We start from the raw sequence: 12436 nt of genomic DNA, 5'->3' as shown, positions 1-12436 counted from the left end.
CAAAATCACCAATGACATCTATGCAGCTAAATCCAACCATCAACCCCCAGTGTCCCTCCTACATATCACTGGACTTTGCCGTTCCCTTCCTCCTATTTGGAACACATGGCTCACTTGGTTTTCAGGCCACGACTCTCTTCTAGTTTTCCTCCTATCTCATTCTGCCTCGAGTGCTCCTCCTGGTCTTCACCACTTCTTCATGCCACAGGGCTGGGCACCGGGGACTCTTCTCTACATGCCCTAAGCTCTTGGTGATCGCATTCAGTCATGGCCTTCACAGGATTCTTCTAGGCCTCATCAGTCCTTCCCATGCCCACAAACAGAGCTGCCACTTGTTTGTGGCTCATTGAATAGACATCATTGATATGGACGATCTGTTTATTAGGAACTGTTACAGCCAGCTAATCATTTCATTCATAAATGACCAACTAACCCTCATCCTGGAATCCTTTTGACTAATTCAAGTCAGGTGTGATCCCATGACCTCCAGGTGAGCAGTGAGGTATCCAATTTGCCACCCCAGAGCCATCCATCCCTCTGGCTTTAGAGTCCTGATATTCCATGATACTCTCTTCCCCGACAAATCCCTTGTCACCCAACCCCGTGCAGGTGCACGCCTCAAATCTGTAGCTGCAGCAGCTCCTGCTGGTATCAGTGCAGCTGTTTCCTTTCATGAGCCTCTTTTGTGCACTGACATATCTGAAAAAAAAAAAAAGAGGGGGAGCATATTGAATTTCAGGAGATGAACCAGCTGGTTTAAGACAGACAAGGAAGAAAAAGATGACACAGTCACTGGGACAGTCTTCATGAGAATATAGTTCCAGGAATCCAGGTCCACACAGGGATTTGCACAGTGTTAATCTTGCCCCTGAGATAAGGATTAAGAAGAATCTGCCCATAATGATGCATGCTTTCCAAATATCCTTCCAAGCCTGGAATGTAGAGATCGCTCAGGAACTCAGAATCTGAACACTGTCACTATAGCCCACTCTGGTTTCAAATTCACTTTGCTTTCTTGCTTGTATTTTTTATTTTTTCCAGGTGTGGAGATTGGTTAAGTGGCCACAGCATACTCTTACTTAACAACATCAATGCTGTTAGAGGACTCAGATAAATTGGCACTGGGGCCAACATGCGACTTTTTGACCTTGTAATTGCAAATATGGAGCTGTTTGTTTTCTCAGAAGTGTCTAAAACATGTGGGACAGGTATAAAGTTTCCACATAAGCCAACCTCTTTGTTTTGGTCTGATCTAAACAAACTGCTTCCTGCAGCTGGGCCAAGAATATTCCTTCCAGTCCTATCTTTTTGAGCAGGCCCAAGCTTGGAGACTTCCAAGACGGAATTCTGCCATGTCTTGTATGTGGCAAAATCTTAAACCAACACTTCTCAGTGCCAGAAAAATAGCAACGTAGCCCAGGAAGAAATCAAAGCTGCATTTCTATTAAACAAAATTATTAACATGATAAAAAAAAAAGACCATTTTGTTAATGATCAAATATACAGGCTTCAGCCAATTAAAGCTTTGAAGCAAATAACCGTAGCTAGAATCCCTCACTGGAGCTAATCATTACAGCAAATGACATTTGAAATCTTTTTTTTTTCTCCTAACTATAAGAATTAAAAGTTGAAGCAAGTTGCCAGCACAGCATGTGATCTGAGCTCAAAGTACACTTGCTCCAAATTGCAGAGCCTTTAACTCAAATGGGACAAGACCCTCTTCTGACCAAATTAGCTAAGCAGAATTTGCTGTGAAACTCCCTAATGTCTACTCGCAACAAGAACTGCATCCTGGCAACCTACAGGAAGGGGAGTCACATGCTGGACTAAATCAGGCTGCAACCAACCAAGCTTGGTGCTTGTCATTCCTTTGTCCAGCTGGCCCAGGGGGTTAACAAGAACCAACCAAGAGAGCAAGGCCTCTGTGAGCCAATTATCTCTACTCCAGTTTGCAATCCAAGATGGCACCCTACACTTGGTCATCCATCTTAAGATGGGGCACCTGGGTGGTACAGTAGGTTAAGCGTCCAACTATTGATTTCAGATCAGGTCATGATCTCATGGTTCATGAGATCAAGCCCCTTGCCGGGCTCTGCACTGACAATGGGAAGCCTACTTAGGATTCTCTCTCTCTCTCTCTTTCTCTCTCTCTCTCCCTCTCTCTCTCTCCCCCTCTCTCTCAATCTCTGCCCACCCTAAATAAATAAATAAACATTTTAAAAAATGCAAGCCCGCAGCCAGCCCATGGAGGATGAAGGAAAAAGTTCTCCACCTTTGCTGAAACAGCTCAGAGGTTTTCACTACTGATTGGGAGCTCAGCGTCATCAAATAGTGGAAGAAGAAAAAGCTACCATGGATTCTAGATTGGTTAAATAAAATATGGAGCCAACATCCCATTCAAGAGAGACCCCATTTTTCATATTTCAATGCAATAGGTACGCCTTTTGTACTTAACAGTTATTCATGTTTAGTGGCACAATAATAAACCCTTGCATTTTTATAGGGCTTTACAATTTATAAATCACTTTCACATATATTCATGCTTTTTTAATCCTATTAGATGGCAAGGCAGGTATTTTACCCCACCTCAGAGATTAGAAGAAGAAGAAGAAACTGGAGCTCAAAGAGATCAAGTAATTTGCCCAAAGTCATGCTAAGAAGCAATTAGAAAAACATCCAGGTCCAATCCCAGGTGCTTACCTCTACACACAGTTTCTTAGATGAGTGGTTTTTACACCTGCCTCTGGAGAAATATCAAAAAGTTCAAAGTTGCAACTCTGATCAATCTCATGTGTGCAGATGAAATGAAGGAGAAGAAATATGGATTTTTCTCTCCCTGGCCCCACCTCCACCCCAACCAAGCACAATTGTGTCCATACGACTATGACCAAAAGCACTAAGTAGCCCACTGCCCTGGCCCTTCTCACCAGCTATCTTAGTTTATTACTAACTAAATCCTTCTCGCTACACATCCTTCCTCACTCCACTGTCACATATATTTCCTAGAGTAGAAGCCCCTGAGGGCAAGGACTGGGCCATTCTTGCCTTGTGATGGTCTGCTGTGCCCCACAGAGTTCATTTCACTTACTGACTGCTTATTGTATATCCGCTCCTTATCATTTTGGAAAAGTACGAGTTTATCCTGAGGTAGAGCTAGGAGCATAGCACGAACCACGTTGCTTCCTCACTAATCACCATCCACTAGGTTTCCAGGCTGTTCATGCTCCTCTGAGAGAACATAAGAGATAAGACCCATGGCCACATGACAAAGATGGTGGTCTACATCCAGGCACAGCCTCTAAGCCTCGAAAATACCCATTATTTTATACCTGAAGGGTTTTATACACACAATACCCTTTGCCATTGAAACTAATAGTATATAAAGAGAACAAGTCTTAGACCTCACTCCAGGGGTAAATGAAGAGCTATTTCTCATCTCTAAGGCAGTTCTATGACTTGTACCAGCAGCATAGCACCTGTTCAGAATTCTGAAAGACTATGGGTGAACTGAACGCATAGATATAAGCTGCAAACCAAGAGTGAATGGAATAAGGAAAATTAGGAAAGGTATCCAAGTAAGAATAGGAAATATGTGGCACTAGGCAGTCTCTTCTTTGATCTGTTTATACCAGAGCTCCTCAATGGACACAGCAGGGATCTGTGTGTCCTGCCAGGCACCTGACCTCCCAGAGCTCTGACTCTCCTAAATACCACATTTCACATGGCCATCACCATTCAGGTAAGATCAGCAAGCAAGATGTCACCTATTTGCCATCCTTGTTTATAAGACCTTGCTAGAAATCAGCAAGCTAGGCCTCACATGTTAGGCCTCAGCCACAGTGCTTCCTCATGCTCCTCTGATTCCAAGATTCCTGCTATTACATTAACAATCCAATTCTAGGGGCGTCTGGGTGGCTCAGTTGATTGAGCAACTGACTCTTGGTTTTGGCTCAAGTCATGATGCTGGGGTCCTGGGATTGAGCCCTGTGTTGGGCTCTGCACTGAGTGTAGGACCTGCTTAGGGTTCTCTCTCTGTCTTTCTCTTCCCCCTCTCCCCCACTTGCTCTCGTTTTCTCTCTCCCTCTAAAATAAATAAAAAGTTTCAAAAATGAACAATCCAATTCTGATCATCTGGATTCTTAAATTTTTTTTTATTTATTTTGAGAGAGAAAGACAGCGTGAGCAGGGGAGGGTCAGAGAGAGAGAGAGAGAGAGAGAGAGACACAGAATCTGAAACAGGCTCCAGGCTCTGAGGTGGCTGTCAGCACAGAGCCCGACGCGGGGCTCGAACCCACAAACCGTGAGATCATGACCTGAGCCAAAGTCGGACGCTCAACCAACTGAGCCACCCAGGTGCCCCCAATTCTGATCATCTGGATTCTTGACCTCAACTCTTGGTAGTTCTTTGCCCTTCCCCATCACCAGCCCCCACACCAACCCTCAGCCCCAGACCCCTGGCTAGGGATTCTGACCAAGGCCTAGTGACCTGCCTCTACTAATTCTTGTCCCCCCAACACCTTCTTCTCATCCCTTACCTGACTCAAACACACCCACTCACCACCGAGGCTCAGTAGAAAGGACCCTGACCTGGTCTAGATTCCCTTTCCTGACTGCATGACAACAGCCCAAGGTCACTGAAGAACTGAGATAAGCATGGCAGAAGCGGGAAAATTCCAAACTAAGAAAGGAGAAGGGGAGATGCTAGCCTATGGCTCACAAAACCTCTCTCGGTTATGGAGTTTATCTGAAAGTCGGGCCCCATCTTTATCCCTTCAGAGAAAGTAAAAGATTCCAGTTCTGGCTTATTTCTGCTTTATGGTCAAGTTTCTGCCTTCGAGGTAAGGAGCAGATGTTTCCTAAGCTCCCAGGGATTTATCGGCCTTGTTCACACCTTCAGCAGACAGTTCATTGCAGCTTTAATTTATATGGTTCTGTTTCACTGGTGGGACAATAACTCGCGCTCCATCTTGAGTCACAAAATGGCGGCATGCAGGAAAGGCAGACTCGCCTCCCCACGCCTAGCTCCTCGCCTCTCACTGCCCACCTCCCTACTCCCCAGCCTCTCTTCCATCACATTCCCCCATATTCTCTGAATCCAAGTAATACGGCCAATCCCAGATTGGCAACATGCTGCCAAGGAGGCTCCCTGGCAGAGGAAATGTCCCTGGAGAACCTTGGTCTGGAAGCCGCCTGTAGGGTTCAAAGCCCAGTTCTGCCTGCAACTCACCAGCCAAGTCAGTTCCCTTCTCTGGCCTCAGTTTCTTCATCTGTAACCTGAGGGGGGGCGGGGGGCGGGGGGATCGGGCTCAATGACATTGTATTAAACTCGAGTTTCTCATCTGTGAAGGGAGCTTTTGGGCTTCTGCCCAAAATGATTCTGCCCAAGAGAATCATTCCCAGCTGCTGGCAGCCTAATCCAGCTGCCATGCGGGAGTTTTGTTATGCCTGTTTCACAGTGGGTCGTGTCAAGTCAACATGTATTTCTTAAGTGCCTTTGACAAGCCCAGAAAGAGGGTGGAGCCCTCTGGGGCCTCAGTGACTTCATCTGTGAAATGAAAGGCTTACGCTCGCTGAGCTTCTGAGGTGCCTCCCAGCTCTTAAGTCCTGAGAGTCAAGATTCCACTGGGGGAAGGAGGTTACACCCTGGGGTTGCCAACCACCAGCCCCACCCCTGATGTGGCCCAGGTCCAGCTCCTTTCAAGCCTGTTGCACCTGGGACCACACGTGGGCAGAGTAACCCTAAATCCAGCTAATAACCCATTCAGAGGTGAGGTAGTGCACGCGTCACAAACACAGCCATCCCCCACCATGTCTTCTTGGCTGAGCCTTGGCCCTGCCCCCTCCCCAGCCGCAAATCTCGGGGCTACTTTTGGGGGGGGGGGAGAGGCAGATGCTTCTCTAGATGGTGTGATTTGAAAGAAGTCCCCACCTCCCCTGCAAAATATCTCTCACAGACCTCCCTCAAACCCTCATCATAGGCACTCAGTTTCTTTGCATTCAAGCATCTTGCTTCCAGAAGTTTCCTGTTAAATGCAAATGTGCACAAAAAAGGAGCATGTACTCAGCCTTGGACTTCTCTTCCCCAATGCTACCCTCTCACCAGCTCCCATTTCCACTCTCCAGCCCCCCCAAAACATCTGATAAACACAAGAAGAACTTACCCCACAAAGAGAGAGGCACAAACCCCAAATTTATGAAGGAAAAACTAAATAGGAATGAGGATTAAAGAGGCATGCTGTCTGGCTTCCACCCTGACTTATGTTCTTGACAACTAACAGAAGAAACAGGATTGGAGAAGGAATTAGTTGAAGAGGAGGGTAAAGGATAACATAATAGTGATTTTCAGACCCACTGTGTTGTTAAGGTTTTTAAGGAATTAAAGTTCTCACTTTGGAAAGTCATAAAGCCCCATCACTGTTTGACTTGGCTCCGTGTCCCTCTTCTTAGATTACTGCACGTGTTTACTATTTAAGTTGGAATGAAGAAAAATTAATTTTGAGTGGATAAATTTTGAGGGATAAGTGTAGATACACAGATGGAAACCACAGATATACCAAATTAGGATTCACTCTCTGCCCTCCCCATAGAAGCCAGAAGAAATAATGGCTTCACCCTGCATGGAGCACGATTTAAGCCATGTGGGAGACTTCCCTGAAGAGAGAGTTGTTGAATCTGAAAGAGTGAGTTATAGGAGATTGTGAGGGCATTTCCTTTTTTTCTGTAAATATTTTAAAAACAGAACCAGTTCCCATTTGTTATGGATGGAATTCTGTCTCCCCCAAAGTTCATATGTTGAAGCCCCAGCCCCCCAATATGACTCTATTTGGAGAAAGGGCCTATAAGAAGGTAATTAAGTTTAAGTGAGCTTATAAGGTGGGGCCCTAATCTTACAATGTCCTTATAAGAAGAAGGGGTGCCTGGGGGGCTCAGTTGTTTAAACTTCCAACTCTCAGTTTTGGCTCAGATCATGATCTCATGGTTCTTGAGTTCAAGTCCTGCATTGGGATCCGCACTGACAGTGTGGAGCCTACTTGGGATTCTCTGTCTCCCTCTCTCTCTGCCCCTCCCCACTTGCTCTCTGTCTTTCTCTCTCTCTCAAAACAAATAAATAAACATTTTTTAAAAAGAAAAGGAGGAGGAGGAGTGAGAGGGTGGCCATCTATAACCCAGGGGGAGAGGTCTCATTAGAAACCAGATTTTCCATAACCTTGATCTTGGACTTCTAGCCTCCAGAACTGTGAGAAAATACGTGTCTATTGTATAAGCCACCCAGTCTGTGGCCCCCTCATTATGGCAGCCTGAACTGACTAATGTTTCTGCCTGAGGGAGGGTGATAAAATAGGTCCAGTAACAAATGGGGATTAACTACTTTTCCAGGCATTAGGCTTATGGCAGTAAATATGACATCGCCAGCTGGGTGGGGCCACCTCCTCACAATACCTCTAGCCTATGGGTTCTAGAATCCACATGCCTTTTCCTAACATGCAGCCTCTAGGACTATGTAGCTGTACCTTCCCCAGAGTGGGTAGGAATAGCGCTTATTGTCTGGGCGAGGAAGCCAGTGATTGAATGACTCTCCTCTCCTTCTAGCCTGTTGCCTCAGTAATGCCAAGAGTCCAGATGTGGTGCCATGCAGTCCAGATTTGACCTGTCAAGAAATAAGAGGATGTTGCTGTGGGGAAATCAGAAACAGCCATCTTTCCTCACAAGCAAACCTGAGGAGAGCAGACAGCCCAGGTGGGCCTGCAGATGTAGCGTGACTTCTGGAGCCAAAAAGGACCAGCGAAGAGTCTGATGCCCTGGGGTGGGGACAGTGTCAGGGGACAGTTTCCCTAAGGAAGCCAGAGGAGACAGGAAGAGGAAAGTGGGGGAGGGGTGTTAAAAGGAAACCGGGCTAGTGTGGGCTTCAAGAAAGATATCAGACTGTGCTTGAAAGCTGGGACAACTTGCCTGTCTTTTGAACAAACTCTGGTTAAAATTAAGAATAGAAATCTGTACTTGATAAAAACTATTGTCTCAAAGCTTTTGAAGAAGGAGCAGAAGGAAGTCAGGCTATTTTTCTCTTTTTCTCCTGGTAAATACTTGCGGGTGTCACTGTGTAAAAAAAAAATGATGTGAGTAGGTTTCAGTCGGTACCCAGAAGGGCACGGAAGCTGTGGCATAAGGGTACCCCAGCAGGGGGCGGGCTTGACTTGTAGTGTTCGCCAATTTCTGTGTTGTAAATATTCCCACCAAGGCTGATTTCAAGCCACCAATGGTTGAAAAATCAGCTTGCAAAATCCCTGCCTTTTTATCCACGGTAACAGCTGACTCTAGTATACTTCCACAAGGCACACAGAACGGATAGCAGGTGACTTTGTGCACAATCAGCTGGGAGGACCAGGAGCCCAGTGAGCAGAAAGAGGAGGACCCCAGAGGGTGATGTCAAGAACACAAGCACATTTTCCTCTCTGGGATGTGTCACCTCACATGCATTAATAGAGGTCCACTGTCATGGTCGTTCAGCTGTCCTCCTTCCCAGAAGCGTCAAGAGCAGTTCTGTTGAGGAGGCACTACCTTCTCCCCTGTGCATTGCCCGTGTGCTACCTCGAGCTCAAGGGAAGAGCAGCAGCCACAGAGAATCCCCAAAACCCACCTTGTTTTTAAACTTCTAAAAGACCAACTAAAACTTTGATTTACAGAAAAAAGAAAAGAAAACAAAAGAAAGGAGACAGGGAGGGAATTTAGAAAAGATCTTCACCAACCATTGTAAAACCAATATGCCCAGTTTTCCCAGGGACCCCAAGAAAATGCCTATTATTTCCCCCCTAAATGGAGGAAGAGAAAAGGAATTCCCATTTTTGGATTTGGCCAACATCTCCCACCCCCCATCTCTCCCAGTACAAGGCAACAGGATGGAAGCAACGCTATGACTCAACTACCCCTGACGTTCTTCTATAGATTATAGTTATGGACTGACCCATTCTCTGGACACTCATAAATAATCCATCTAGAACTTCATTCTGCAGTCCAATGTTAGTCTTCAAATGAACTACAAACATATTCTTTTGTTTCCAAAACAAAACCACAGGCAAAAGCTGAGACTGAGGTCTCTTCCTCTCCAGCTTACTTTCTAGTACCTGGTGCTGGGCTCCATGCTCAGTCAATCCTCACCCAAGTTAATTCTTCCTCTTTCTCCTGCAGAAACTCACCAGGGGGTGTTCTCTGAGGACTCATGGCAATCACCTCCAGGAGGTTAGGGAGACCCTACTCTTTGGGCCATGAGTGAGAGGACTGGGCAGAACCTGAGCTAGCATCAGTAAGCATTGAACAGTACTTGATGAAGTAGATGAACTAAAGAATAGGATTATTATACATAACCTAAAGGGTCTACTGTACGTATGCAAGTTATCTATTTAAGAGTCCAGGTAGATAATATGTCTCAACAGTGCTTACGTAAGAAGGTGCAGCCAGTGTGAATATATTTCCACCAGCCCTCTGGCTGTGCTTGCAGCCGAAATCTCCTGCATTTCCTTGGATTGAGGAATCACAGCAGAGAAACCTGTCACTGGGAACGATAAAGGAGAAAGGGTGACCTCTGCTGGTCAAGTCAGAAGGTTTTTAAAATCTGGTTCTTCTCCCAATTCGGCAAAGAAAAAAGTGAGCAGAGAGAGAGTTGGGAAGGTAAGAGTGTGTAACGTTTTCCCTGAAAAATGATCATTTTTTCCACACTCATCATTTGTACAGACTTTTCAGCAAAAGGTCATTAGCCTCGAAACTCTTTAATGATGTGTAGAAATGAGATTCAGTGAGGTTTTTATTGTGTTTAATAATTATTCTCTAGAAAAATAAATAAATGTTTTCATCCAGAACTCATTAATTTCTTTTTTCTTTTTTTTTTTGATATTTCCTTAATGACATGAAGAATTTGCAACCGATTTTGAAAGTAGAGGCTAATTAGAATAAATGAAAGTGCAGCTCCCCCCCCCAATGTCTCATTAAGGTCTACATTTGTTAGATAAATGCTCATTTTAGGAATTAAAAATTAAGCGTTTTCAAAACAGTCTCCACAATTTCCAATTCAATGTCTAATGGAAAACTTGAAATAACTTACTTTGGTTGAAAACTCAGCAATATTCAAAACAAAACCATTTCCATGCGTTTTCATTATGTTGCTTGATTTTGGCCCTCCGCATATCTTTCATCACCATTGACAAGCAAAAAGCATGTGTGGTGCTACTGAGCCTGTAATAGTATTCGATTATTAGCCTTTGCCCGATCACAGATATCACTTTGGTCTTTAGCTTTGCCAAGTTTAAAGCAAAATACTTCATTTCAAGTTTTCCAGACAAGAGCTGTGCAAGGCCTTTTAAAAATCTAATTTTTTTAAATTGTCTAACGCTGCTGCACATGTAGTGATTATGTGTGTGGAATCGGGCTTGTTGAAGGGAGAAAAAAGAAGACACAGGAGAAAGACAGGGAACCCCATTTAGAGTTCTATAAATTGGATTATATTTGGGGGGGGACGACCTAGCTTTGGGGAACTGTAACAATAAAAGACATCAGTACCCAGTATAATGAAACCTATGCTCTGTCTTTATCAACAAAATATAATATTCAAATTAAATAAATGTTTATTTAAATGCATGTTTATAGGCCTTACATAGTAAAAGGCTGGATTTTTTGTCAGATGATTTTCTGAAGCCTCATTTCTCTTGGTCTGAGAAGAAGCAAGACTCTTTCATGATCAACACCTCTTTAAAAGCCTGGCCGAGGGGCACCTGAGTGGCTCAGAGGGTTCAGCATCTGACTCTTGATTTTGTCTCAGGTCATGATCTCACAGTCATGAGATCAAGCCCAGCATCGGACTCTGTGCTGGACATGCGGCCTCCTTGGGACTGTCTCTCTCTCTCTCTTTGATCCCCTTCTCCACTCCCTCTCTTTCTCTTTAAAAAAATAATAATAGGGGCACCTGGGTGGCTCAGTCGGTTGAGTGTCCGACTTTGGCTCAGGTCATGATCTCATGGTTCATGGGTTCGAGCCCTGCGTCACGGTCTGTGCTAACAGCTAGCTCAGAGCCTGGAACCTATTTCAGATTCTGTATCTCCCTCTCTCTCTGACCCTCCCCCTGCTCACGCTGTAGCTCGCTCTCTCTCTCTCAGAAATAAAAAAATTAAAAATAAAAAAATAAAAACATTTAAAAAATTTTTAAAAAATAGGGGCGCCTGGGTGGCTNAGCCTGAACTGAAGTAGGAAAAGAGAGAAATGTTGTAATAGAAATAGTCCAAATAGGATTCATTCTTTGCACATGCCATGAGTCCTGCCCCCACTTGCTTTTTTATATCATATAATAAATGTGTTTGTTTCTTTTTTAAAAAATTTTTAATGTTTTATTTACTTCTGAGAGAGAGAGAGGGCCAGTGTGAGCAGGGGAGGGTCAGAAAGAGAGGGAGACAGAGAATCTGAAACAGGCTCCAGGCTCTGAGCTGGCAGTCAGCACAGAGCCCATCATGGGGCTCGAAACTTGGAACCACGAGATCATGACTGAGCCAAAGCCGGACACTTAACCGACTGAGCCATCCAGGTGTCCCATGTGTTTGTTTGTTTCTAAGAATACCAAGGAGATGTGAAATCCCTTAAAAGCAATATTTTTTCTTTTGTTTTATGAAAAATAATATAGACACTGAATTAAGAAATTGGTAAATACTAAATATTAGCATTTGTTTATATGCCAGTATGCGTTCAAGTTTTTTTAATAAACATAAGACTTTAAAAATTCAAGTAGCCGGGTTTAATATTAATGACAAGAAATAGCAATAATGGAAAAACTTATTCCCAAAACCATATGCATATTTCTTAACAAAATAACTCTTTGCAAGTATAATCATTGATATCATAATTGTACTCAATAGACAATCATCAGTTAAATAGGTCTCTACAAGTGCTCATTTCTCTGATTTGATATTAAGCACCTGCTGAATGCCATACATACATCGGCGTTGGGGCATTGGGGAGATGATGGCTAATAGTGTCCGACACCTTCCTCATGTTTACGCAGCCTCCAACACCAGACAGGAGCCAGACATCAATCAGCTATTCACATCAGTAAATATAAAATTACAACAGCAATTAGTGCTAAAACCTAGAGGTAGATGGTGCTACTAGAGCACTGTTTTTCTTAACTAAAGAATTCTGTATTAAAAATCTGTCTGGATGGTTGGCAATCCCAGCATTGTTGATTTCTGGCCTAGGGCAGAGATGGCTCAAATCAAAGAACCAAAATCAACATTTTACAGGCACAACATGACCAAGCAAACTAAGAGGTACCTGGTCAAAAAGGTGCCTGATTCGATTTAAATGTATTTATTCGGCGTCTAGGCCGTGCAAGGCAGTGCTTCCCAAACTTGAATGTGTATGAGAATTACTTGGGGATCTTGTTCAAATACAGACTGTGAAA

At 44.1% G+C, this 12436-nt stretch overlaps 1 long non-coding RNA gene across 1 annotated transcript; it reads right to left on the bottom strand.

The window, feature by feature from the left end:
• Positions 1-360: 360 nt before the first annotated feature.
• On the bottom strand, positions 361-5711 carry LOC144218742 (uncharacterized). The gene is made up of 3 exons (XR_013331248.1): positions 5566-5711; positions 5228-5274; positions 361-699 (listed from the first exon to the last, which is right to left on the bottom strand). It is a non-coding gene; the product is annotated as an uncharacterized LOC144218742 (long non-coding RNA).
• Positions 5712-12436: the final 6725 nt, after the last annotated feature.

The sequence above is a fragment of the Crocuta crocuta genome, unplaced genomic scaffold (genome assembly GCF_008692635.1).
Source record: "Crocuta crocuta isolate KB4526 unplaced genomic scaffold, BGI_CrCroc_1.0 scaffold229, whole genome shotgun sequence".
In the NCBI taxonomy this organism is placed as follows: domain Eukaryota; kingdom Metazoa; phylum Chordata; class Mammalia; order Carnivora; family Hyaenidae; genus Crocuta; species Crocuta crocuta.
This window is presented reverse-complemented; position numbering and strand designations above follow the sequence as displayed.